Source organism: Mus musculus, chromosome 3 (assembly GCF_000001635.26).
Source record: "Mus musculus strain C57BL/6J chromosome 3, GRCm38.p6 C57BL/6J".
NCBI lineage: Eukaryota > Metazoa > Chordata > Mammalia > Rodentia > Muridae > Mus > Mus musculus.
Genome location: NC_000069.6, coordinates 14872527 through 14885064, shown reverse-complemented (window position 1 = coordinate 14885064; position 12538 = coordinate 14872527).

Genomic DNA, 12538 nt, shown 5'->3' with positions numbered 1-12538 from the left:
TCTGCTGTACTGGGGACATTCCTCCCAGGCAGTCATTCACTGGCTGCCAGATAGTAACACTGGGCTTGTAAAAATAAAACCAATGCTTATGTATTCATGTTTTTAGAGGGAAGAAATGTACTTCCTTCTAACCCAGGAGGTGGGGGAAATTTATGTATATATGTATGTATATTCATATGTACATATACATATTCATATGTACATATACACACATATATTCATATATATGGGTATATATAACATAATCAGAAAAAAAACATATAAAGTTACTAAGACATGTTCCAATTATGATAACAAAAAGTCTTTGAGATAAATCAGAACAAAATTTTAAAACAAAATGACAAAGCATTTGATTTACACTAAATCTAGCTAGTTAATATATTTTACAAAGAAATATATGATTTATTCAATAATTAATGAAATAAGTAGATAGTTTCATAGTCATTAAAGTATTAAGTTTTTAGTGAGACTAACAGCCATTCACTTCTTAGGACTCCTAGAGTCCTGTATGTAGACATGTCCCTAGCCTACTGTCTATGATGCAGTTTTCTAAGCTGATAGAACTATTTAATCATCAGTTTGTAAACCATCATCCTAATTTGCTGTTGCTTGCTCATGTGGGAAGTGAGAATAATTACACCCAGTTAGGACTGTTGTAAGAATTAAGTTAGTGAGTGCACATTAATCACCTGCCACCTGAAGCCATCAGAAAATTACGGCTTTGAAGTTTATCCTAAACAGAGCTGTATAAAACACAATGCAAACTATATCAAAAGTAAGCATCTGGCCAAAGAGAAAGCCTCCAGCTGACAGCTGACTGGGATATATATATATATATATATATATATATATATATATATACACACACACACACACACACACACACATATATATATGTATATATATATATGTGTATATATATATATATATATGCTTTCAGCATGTACCCTAAGGTGACTCTGAATTAAGTTTCAGCATGTCACCCATAATACTAAGATAATAATGGTATTCATATCATAAGGTCATGGTGAAAACTAGGTGCCATAACATGTAAAAAAAGGCTTGACATTATGCCAACAATTATGGCTTATTAAATATGAGTTATCATTTTTACAATTGTATTAATTGAGCTACTACTAAGTGCTACATATTTTCCATATGTTGGGGGGCTACATAAGGTAAACCCATTCACTTCCCAAGATCTCAAGTGCTACTTTGGGCCGCTACCATGTCAACTTGATGCCGATCTTCTTGGAGTCCATGATGAGTGGATGTGGAGGCTGTAGGGAACAGTGAGCAAACACAAGCAAGGTGAATTCCAGCCGTGCCAATGAGTGTGAAGCTCGAGAGCCAGGGATGAGGCAGAGTGGCACAGGATAAGAGGCCACTCTCACACCGAGAGTCCTAGAAGCCCTGCTGAAGGAAGCCCTTAAAGAACCAGTAAGGAAGGACCAGGAACAGAACAGCTCACATACAAGAAGTCAGTATAAAAGCCTGCTCAAAGAAGTTTCTAGCTTTATCACTGGGATGAAGAAAAAGAAGACAAGCAGTGACATCAGCCAGGCAGGACTTGCAGCCAGAAGGGCAGTACAGACCACTGTACCAAGGAGAGGTTTTCTGTTTAAGTGTACAAGGAAGCCAGGGGACAGATGCAAAGGAGAGAATAACACAGACTAGAACTAAGACAATTAGGAGCTTTAGGCAATCTAATTCATCTCTTCATTTTACAGACAAGACGGAGGGTCTGGGTGACTCTTGCTACCTGTGCCTTTCTGTGTGTCTTTCTAAGAATTACTTCCAGAAAAAGATCCAAGTCCCTTTGATATGGAAACTCTGGCTCTGGCTTCCCTTTTGGCCTGTGAACCTACCAGCATTCCTCTTAAGGAATGAGAGCCAGGTTTTGTGGATTTGTACTGTGTCTCTAGGTCTTACCTTCTACATAAGCCTGCATGATTTGTTCTAGTCTTCAAGCCTCCATGTTCATGTGTGGAATACATATAGCATACCCAGGGCTGCTGAGTGATAAATTTCACTTATGTGGCTTAGCTGTGGCTTCCTGTGTTATTAACTCCTCTGTTAGTGTCCCTGTTATCATCGGGAGAAGTCCCCATTTGTGAAATTAGATTTAAGCTTTCAGTGTGAGTGGAGTCCACGATAGGGCTTCAGTATAGCCCTGAGCAACATAGGCAGTCTCTTGCAACTTCCCCTGCTCCATTGTAAACTGATGAGGGAGAATTCTACTCCAGAATATCATTATAAGAAAGAGGGTCTGGAAGATCTCAAAGGCCTGGCATGGTTTCACGTCTGAATAAATAATATAATGATTATTATAATACTTTTTCACTAAAAAAATAATAGTTTGTCTTTTCTGTGCCACTAACTTGAATGGAAAAGGAGCATTTAATTAGTGTGTTTGAGTTTTTACATTCTAAACTTACTAAAAGTATTAATTTACCAACACAATTCTAAAAAATTAACTTACTAAAAGCGTGTATCCAGCAATGCAGTTCTAAACACTTCACAGCAGTCTGCACTGAAGCAGTGGCACTGGAGGACAGAAATAAGGTTCTTGAGTACAGGTCACTCAGCTAGCAAGTGCAAGAGTCAGGTGTGGACCAAACTGGCAACTCTGGTTCCGGTTTGAACCCTCAGCCACCTGTCCTTTGGCCCACTGAGAGCCAGTGCATTCCTCCTGGTCAAAGACCCTGCTCCATGATGCTAGAAGAACAATGTGTGAAAATTTTATGTGCAATCCTACTCCAGAAAGCCAGGTTGGGTCAGCATGCAGAACACTTTTAGAGCATCCTGCCAAAGTCTCTCTAAGTAAAATATGTGTCTGAGATAACATTAACATTACATCTACAAACAGTTGAGTTCAACTGCCCTTAGCAAGCTGTTTTGTAGATTAAAAAAAAATTGTAGTATGCACATTTCTAAATTTAAAGATATTTAAAAATGCCTTTGCTTTTTCATGATACCTGGTAATATTTAACTTCTATAAAACCTAAATACATCCAAAGTAGTCAATGAGTTCAAGTATGTCAACAAGTGTCCATTTTACACAGAAGTAGAATGAAATGTTAAATGAGAAAATTAGACATGTCTGTAAATTATACCTTTTAAATATTTGGTGACTCAGGGAAGCTGCCATTTATCATACACAATTCTCTAGATATAATAAAGGCGACCTCCTTTCCCAACACCGTTCTCAAACAGTTTGCCTTGTAAGGAACATTGATCATCACTGGATACATTTCTGGTTTTCCCAGTTTGGGAGACAGGGGTGGTGTGTGGCTGGCATCCAATGAGCACATTCCAAAGTGGCACTGCATATGGACCCATGTACAAGGAAAGACACTGGGACTATTAACCCCCAATTCCACCTGTCTAGTAAAATGTTCCTTACCCATTTACTCATTAGCTTCAGTTGCCCGTGGTCAGCCAGAACAGGAAGTAGTAAATGGGAAATTCCTGAAATACACAATCTATGAGATTTTTATCATCTACTATTCTCATAAAATCCGACAATGTTCTGCTTCATCCCACCCAGGATATGAACCATCCTTTATCCAGTATAGCCATGCTGTAAACACTGCCTGCCAATAGCTATTTAGCACACATCTTAGTTACCAGCTTGACTGCCCAGGTATCATAGGATTTTGCTCAAGCAACACCTGTTTCACTCAGTGATGACCCATAGCACAAAAGTAGTAACCATGGTATGAAACATGGGAGGACAGAATAACTCTGGGACCATATGCCAAAGCTGCAGAATATTAAAGAATGTTCCTAAGTGCGTGCGTGCATGTGTGTGTGTGTGTGTGTGTGTGTGTGTGTGTGTGTGTGTGTGTTTTCCATTTACATTTTGAGTTGGCACTAGAAGCCTTGGGTTGTATCCCCTCACATAAGGGAAGTTCCACTATGTCACTCTGTAAAATCCTGACATAAGACTGTCTTTACTATAAAGGGCAGATAGAACCTAGATGCAGAATGCTTGCCTAGAAAATTCAGAGTCTTGGGTTCATTCTCTCTATGTGTCTCTGTCTATGTCTCTGTCTCTCTCTCTGTATTTCTGTATCTCTCTGTCTCTCTCTCTGTCTCTCTCTCTGTCTCTCTCTCTCTCTGTCTCTCTCTCTGTCTCTCTGTCTCTCTCTCTCTCTCTCCCTCTCTCTCTCTCTCTCTCTCACACACACACACACACACACACACACACTATAAGGTAATTCTTTTCTCAAAGGTCTGGGAAACAATTATAGTAATTACCTTTGTATTGAAAAACATCTGAGACCTAGAACTGTGCTATGTTCCTAATAGTCCCTCACTTATTTTTGGTTCAGTGGATTGGAAAGAAAAGAATAAAACCAACCCTACCACTGCACCTTGGGAAACTTGTCAGTTTATGCTGCTTGAGTGTGCACCCAGTGCTACCCAGATCCTAACAGCTTGTTAGGTGAGCATTAGATTCACCGAATGATTAAACTTCTCTTTTACCAATAAATCACCCCTCTGGGGAATTTCTGACTTCCTCTTCCTAACATAAGCAAGCTAACACTTTCCATGCAGGGGTAAAGGCATCAGAACTAAATGCTTCCTCTTGCTTAAGGGCAGGAGGCCAGAGTTAGCAGTCTACTCCCAGGGGAGCAGACAGCATACACACACACACACACACACACACACACACACACACACACACACACACACACACACAGCCAGCACCTTCACAGTCTTGTAGCATGTGTGAGCGGGCTTCAGAGAATAGACATAGCTACATTTTATAGCTGGTTTTCTCGTTTTATGCTTACTCAAGTTCATCCAGAAGCAGAAAGGAAACGTATTTTCATTCAGATAAAATTTGTTTGAAAAGTTTTGAACTACTCAATATCAGGATTCTGGAAGAAAGAAAGCATATAAGCTAAGAACATTGGTCTGACTTTGAATGCTGATAGCATTTTCTTTAAGCATCTTTGCTTCATACAACAATTTAATGCATTTTAACCACTTAACACAAAATTTCAAAGTTATACTCTGTAATTATCAACAGTATATCTATGCCTTGTCTCTCCTTCCTCACCCACCTCAGTACAGTGTCTGAAAGATAAAAATACATTTGAATGAATAACTGAATGTTATTTCAGTGGACAGACAAAATGTCACTTGACTTTTATATGTCACAAAATGTGTTTTTTCTTTCTTCTGTCTCTCCTCTTCTTCACTTTCCTTCCCCTCCATCCTTCGGTTCCTCGTTTCTCTTCCTTTCGTTCCTTCCTTCTCTCCTTCACAACAACAGGTGTCCTTTAAACCTTTCTTTCTCTTTTCATTGTCTGACCATACTGAAAGGGTTATAACAATTCACGACAGGTCCACCAAGTTCTGGTGCTGAAGAGTCCAAGTTTCGTGCTTCCCTTCCTGCACCGTGGCAGGGTGTCAAGGGTGCAAGACTCTTCTTATTTCATTTTCTGGTGCCCATTTTGTAAGGCTGTGCATGAAATAAGGGATTAGCAGAGCGAGAAAATGTAGGGCAGAACAGGTTGGGTAGATAGAGAGGAGACCACTGCTGCTCTTGTAAGCAGAAAACTCCACCCAGCTTTCCACAGTTCAGAGGTGTCCCTAGTGTGTCACTCCAAGGGCAGGAAGAAAATGGAACTTGTGTTTATGATTGATTTTTTTTCATCCTCTAAAGCTATTTACTTTTATTTTATAGCAGTAGTAACTGTTATATAAAACATTATATATAAAATTATGTAACAGATATACAAGTTACATGTATGGCTATGTAACTTTAAAAAAAAAAAAAGTCCTGTTTGGATGTTGTGTGCCACGGGGCTCACTGGAATCATCCCAAATATGCCGGGAGTCCGTGGTGGGCTTCCAGGCCTGCTGACACACAACCACACTTTTCAGGTCACCTGCCCCAAGTCCTGTTATCTAAGCGGCCCTTCCAATGGGTGCTTATATCTCTAGTAAACACTCCCCTGTGTTGCTGGCTGTGCCTATGCTTGATAAGTTCTCCTTTTGGTAGCAACAGCCCAAACTAGCCTTTCTCCAATGTGATGCTCAGAGGCTGTCCTTCTCTTCCGGTTCTTTTCTTTTTCCTGCATCCATGTAGTTTATTGATCTTGTTTGATCTCTTATTCTCTTGACATATAAGTACATTAGAAAAACCTAGATTCATTCTGAGAAAAGACTACAAAGTCATGTGTGTATTTACTTGTAACATGTGTCTGAGAAGAGGCTTTACAAAGTCACTTGTGGATGTACTTGTAACACGTGTCTCCTATAGAATGCTTGCTCAGCGAAAGGCATTGCTTCTAGCCTCATCTTTTCTCCAAGCTCTTGTTTGTTCCCTGACTCCTCTGGAACTCTCCCTCCCTCCTGGGGCCCAATCTATGTTCTCTATCAATTAGGCTGCTAAGGACAAGAGGTTCAGCATACCTCACAATCTTGACAACAGGCTGTCTGAAGAAAACAAAGGAAAAGGGAGAAACCAGACTTTCTTTAGTGAAATGTCATTAAAATGTTCCTTTAAAAGAAAAGAATTTACAGAAGGCAGCTAGAAAGTTACAACTCAACCTATGAGTTAAGATGCAAAGGATCACCTAACCTCCCCACACCAAAATAATCCTGCTTTCTCTCAATTTTCTAAGGTCAAATTTCAGCTTTTATTTTTCCAAAGTATTCTCACCTATATTAAAAAAAATTAAGGACTAAGATGGCCTTGTGGTGAACACCTAGGGTCTTACGCATCCAACAGATTGAGTGGGAAAACCACAAGTACAATCTTGGTAATTTAATGCAAGTCTGTCTCAAAACACAATAATAATAATAACAGAGAGGAGACAGGATGTAGCTTGTAGTAGAGTACGAGGCTGAAGACCAGTATCATACACACATAGTAAGGTATTGAGTAGTAATTATAAGTACATGAACATATTTGATAGTATTTGTCTGTGCTCCATGTAGAGGGCCCACGTCCCCGAACTCAGTGTCTTAGTGGAGTGTTTCAGGTAGGAGTGCCTCCTGAAACTTCAAAAGCATTCTTTTCTCAGATTTCTAACCATGAGGCATAGCTTAGACCAAGGAAGAGGACTGTTTATCATATATATGGAATTGCTTTAACCATCCTCACACCAAACTGGAAACAACTGGGGAGCTAACGTCACTTCTGAAGAAATTAAGAGAAACTTCTAGAAAGAAAAAGAGCCCGAGAAGACAGAGGCACGGGGTGATGGCACAGATAGATGAGGGCTACTGGAGCCTAACCCACAGGCACAATGCCAGCTCCTCTTCAGTGTGCACACAGGAGTGCAGGTGTTAAAGCAGATAAGTACCCTAGAACAGAATTCCCTTTTTTATCTCCTAAAACACATCTCTTCCTTACCGAGCTCAGTTTTCAATTTACGAGCAACGAACATTTGGATCTATGTAAAACTTCTTTTCCCCAAGCATTTTCTTCATTAACAAATTTGGATTCTCCAATATTCTAAAACCTCACTGGCATATCTCTGACCTTCAGACAGTGGGGAAATAACTTTCACAGGAGCACTGACAAAGACTAGCTAATAATATTTTACAAGTCTCACTTTACCATCCACACATCCCTTATCAGTCAGACAAATACTTTTGAGTTCTAACTGGTGCCTGGCTCTAACTTAGGTCCTCAGGCCTCAAGATCAAGTACGTACTGCTGTAAAACCTTGCAGTCCCCACTGTTCGTCACACTCATATCAACACACACCAACCTTCATTTCACATAGAGACTTCAAGTACTCATGCTGTTCCCATTAGTGTATACAGAAAGAACTGTAGGCCCTTTACATTCACTGAATTGTATGGAGTGTTTCTCTCTCTTCTCTGCCCAGCACTGGGCCCTACTCTAAATTGACTCTGCTTGGCTTGTACAATCACATCATCCTTGCCAGCAGTTTCTCTAGGGCTCCTGCTCCATCCAGGTATGTCCCTGGTGACCTGAGGTCCTGCTCTAAACTGTTCACAGGAAGGCCTAAGTGTGATTTCTATAAGCCTCCCTTGTACTTTCCAGCACTTCCATTTGTATTGTGCTTCCATGGGAATCAAGAGGCCTTTAGGGAGTGACCTCCCTTTAACAAATGTATTTGGAACCATCCAAATTTCAAAAGAGTTCATGGATGGGATAGAAACACTCAGGCAAGTTGGAACAGAGAAAGTGTTTACTTTATGGAAAAACATATATTTTCCCTGAGGTTTCTGCCTGGGACTGATTCAAATACAAGGGAGAATCCGGTTCCCTGTTTACTGCAGAGCGACTTCTCAACTGGCTAAAATTAGCGTTTAGATCACTGGGCTGTGCTGCCGCAGTGCACCCTGTCCCCTGGGACTGTGCTGTTTAAACTCGCTCTTGCTCTGGCTGATCACCTGTGATTATCTACCTGACCGGGCTGTCACAGGTTGTACCTGCTAAACATTCATCTGCAGAAGGTAGATCATTAGCACTAGCAAACCCCTTGATCCTAGATGTTCTGCTTAGACCTCCTGACTCCTCAGAAGCATAAATACTTTCCTCCGGTGTGATTTGTACATACATCTGGCATCCACACTTTAGGACATGCCTAGGCATGCTCAAAATTGATTTCACCGCAGGAGTCTTTCTGCCTTCAATATTCAGATGGACTTTCCCCCATCATGAAGCACCTTGGGGACCCTGTTTCATGACATTTGAAAAGCCAGTGTCGAAGAGAAATGAACATTATAACTCTTTGGCCTCTGCTCTCTGCCTGATTTTCTGGATGTCAGTCTCACCAATCGCACATCTTGTACAGTAAGAACAGAGCTCCCAAAGCAGAAACTTCCTCATGAAAAATTATTTAACCTTCCTCTAAACTACCTCTTTAGGCAATGTGTTGGTTCAGTATTCCTCTGCTGCATATTTTGCTTTTAAATATCATCACTGGGCTAGCAGATGGTAAAGTCTCCTGCTGCCAAGATTAAAGACCTAAGTTTGATTCCTCAAGATCCATGTAATAGAAGGAAAGAATTGACTTCCAAAAGTGCATGAACACACACACCACTGAACTACCTACCTAAGTGCATACACACACACACACACACACACACACCACTGCACTACCTACCTAAGTGTACACACACACACCACTGAACTACTTACCTAAGTGCATACACACACACACACCACTGCACTACCTACCTAAGTGTACACACACACCACTGAACTATCTACCTAAGTGCATACACACACACACACACACACACCACTGAACTATCTACCTAAGTGCATACACACACACACACACACACACACACCACTGCACTACCTACCTAAGTGTACACACACACCACTGAACTACCTACCTAAGTGCATACACACACACACACACACACCACTGCACTACCTACCTAAGTGTACACACACACACCACTGCACTACCTACCTAAGTGTACACACACACCACTGAACTACCTACCTAAGTGCATACACACACACACACACACCACTGCACTACCTACCTAAGTGTACACACACACACCACTGCACTACCTACCTAAGTGTACACACACACCACTGAACTACCTACCTAAGTGCATACACACACACACACACACCACTGCACTACCTACCTAAGTGTACACACACACACCACTGAACTACCTACCTAAGTGCATACACACACACACACCACTGCACTACCTACCTAAGTGTACACACACACCACTGCACTACCTACCTAAGTGCACACACACACCACTGAACTACCTACCTAACTGCACACACACACCACTGCACTACCTACCTATGTGCACACACATACCACTGAACTACCTACCTAAGTGCACACACACACACACAATTTTAAAGAAATTCACCAAATATAAGCAGAATTAAGTGAGAATGCTCATACCTCTTTCTCTCGTCTGAACAGATGAAGTCTAGATCCCTAACACTGCAAACAGCTACATGAAAGCGGGAACTTGGGATTGTAATAAGCCATTAGACATTTTCTAACATGAAGTAAAATTAATTTTAAAAGGATAAGTGTTAACTCTTACTGAGAAATTTGTCAGAATGACACTTCGTTATATTTTAAGTGTATTGACTTAATTCTTTAACTCTCCCTATAGATCCTGTTTTCCTCCACACAGGCACGCAGACTACAGTCCCCCGTAGGCTCCTGTCCAGCAGACGCTGTGTGATTTTTCCCATCTGTCTACATACGGGATAGGACCTTATATGCTCAGTGTTTATCAGTCTCGCAGTCCAGTGAGTGCTTCCCAGTTAGCCTCACCTCCCTTTTTCAGTTAAGATTCTTATGAATAAGTAAAAATCCTTCATCTTTTTGATCAGTCACTATTAATAGAAAATATTAAACCTGTAAGCAAAGGAAACATGATGTCAGTTCAAAGTAGTTTGAAAAACTTAGCAACTTAGACATCTACGTGATTGTAACATAGGGTGGCTTTAAGAGCTATTAATTTGCAACAGAGATTTTATCGCCATCTAGTGCCCAAAATGAAAATAACATGTAAACATGGTTAGATCTTACAATTTAAGTCTCACTCCCAGGGATTCATCTATTAAAATTCATTAAGTTTTCATACATTAAATGTGAACAAAATCTGGCATATAGAGTTCTTGTTTATTATTAATAATTTTATATTTTATGCTAAATTATATACTATACGTGCCCAGAGTTCATTCTTAAATTGAAGAATATCTAGAACTAATTTTCAGTAAATGCAGCTAATGTGTTATTGGACTATGCAGCTAATTTTTTAGGTTAATTTTGCTTGTGTTGGTTGTTATTCTTGTATCTTATGTACCTATTTAGGACTTGTTCATCTCAATAAGATTTGTTTAATGACATAAATGGCCCCAGTTAGATGCTGAGAACTGTAGCTGTCTACACATACACTGTCTACGTAGAATAGTTCTCACTTGTCTACGAAATGAGTCAGTTATTTGAATTTTGAAATGTTTTACATTGGAGTCCCCAGTTCTATAATAATTTATAAATGTAGGAACTAGAAAGTATTTGCACCCCTCAGCCTACCACCTGCTGCCATCCTCCCTGCAGGCTTTCAAGCACACCATTATCTGACCATTGGCTTCTCCCCACTTTGAAATGCTAAGATACCTGCAATTATACCCAGAAGAATAAGGCTGACGGGTTCCAGAGCCATTTTAGATGGCAGCTCATGGCAAACTGCTCTACAAGCTCTACTGCCTGAGGTGCAATTGTTTGGAGGCCTGTACTCAATCTGGAAAATGGTGGCCCTTGAATGCAGAAGCACGTATCAGCTTTCAATACTCCAAAAGACGTTTATTGTGGCAGTGAACCTTTTTCATGATATCATCTGTTCACCTAAACCTTAGCAAGTGGTTCAATTCTTCTGGACACAGTATTAGGTGCCGATGGTGCCATGCCCATGGTGGAAATAGAGCCTATGCCCTCGTGGAGCACAGCCACAAGGTCCAGGGAGACAGCCTCCTCTAGCTTTGTCCAGCCAGGCACTAGAATAGTAACCATTTTTAATCAGTGTGAGACCACGTGCCTCCCAGACATAGCTTAAATAATGGATACAGTCTTTACAGAGCTCTGAACATTACAAGCTAAATGCCCTGAGACAAGCAGCTTGTGTATTACCACTAATGATCAGAGCTCCACACCTCCTAATTTCAAGGGATTTAATTAACACATCCTCTTCACACTGACCAACCTGGTTTTGCCTCACCCAAGTGGTAATCTATTAAATAACTCCAGCCTCACAGGACTTTATCACATGGTCTGACTTCCAGTGCCTCGGGGCTCCCGGACCCAGGACTGTTCTCACTGCCTATTGCTACCCTTTTCTACAGTCACTAACACATCAGCCACTCAGAGCTGAAAGATAACCACCTTTTGGCTGTGCAACTGGACTTTGTGTTTAGAAACATTAAATGTATCAAAAGTCGATATATGTCTTCCTGCACTGTCGGGACATGTCATTTTGTGGTACTTTTTTGTACATTTTTTAAAAAGATGATATAAAAGGTTCTGTTATGACTAAAAAGAGCACTAGCTCATAGCACTGGCCTGGATCCCAGAGTCCTCGTCAACTTTGACTTAATGCTTTGGGAGCACTCACATGATGAGATGGGCCAACACCCACTGCCCAGGTTGGCAGCTTGGTCTGACTCCCTTACCGATTGCCTTGCCCTCAGAAAGATAAATACTGAATATCTCCTTTCATTCATATAAATCAGAATTAAAATTATATGTGTGTAGACATATGTGTGTAGTCGTGAAACTAGAAAAGGGATCATGAAGGGGAGAAAGAGATCTTAAAGAAGAAGGCCAATGGAATTCCTATTAAAGCAGAGGAGGGGACTTTGTGGGAAGCTGTCACCTGGAGAGGGCAGTGATGGAGGGCTGAGTTATAACTAAGCATAATCACTAACACGAATGACACTGCCATAGTGAAGCTTGTCACTTCATATGTTACCTTAAAACAAGTGACTTACCCTGAATTTTCAGTTTAAGGAAAAGACACACATTCTTTTCATTTG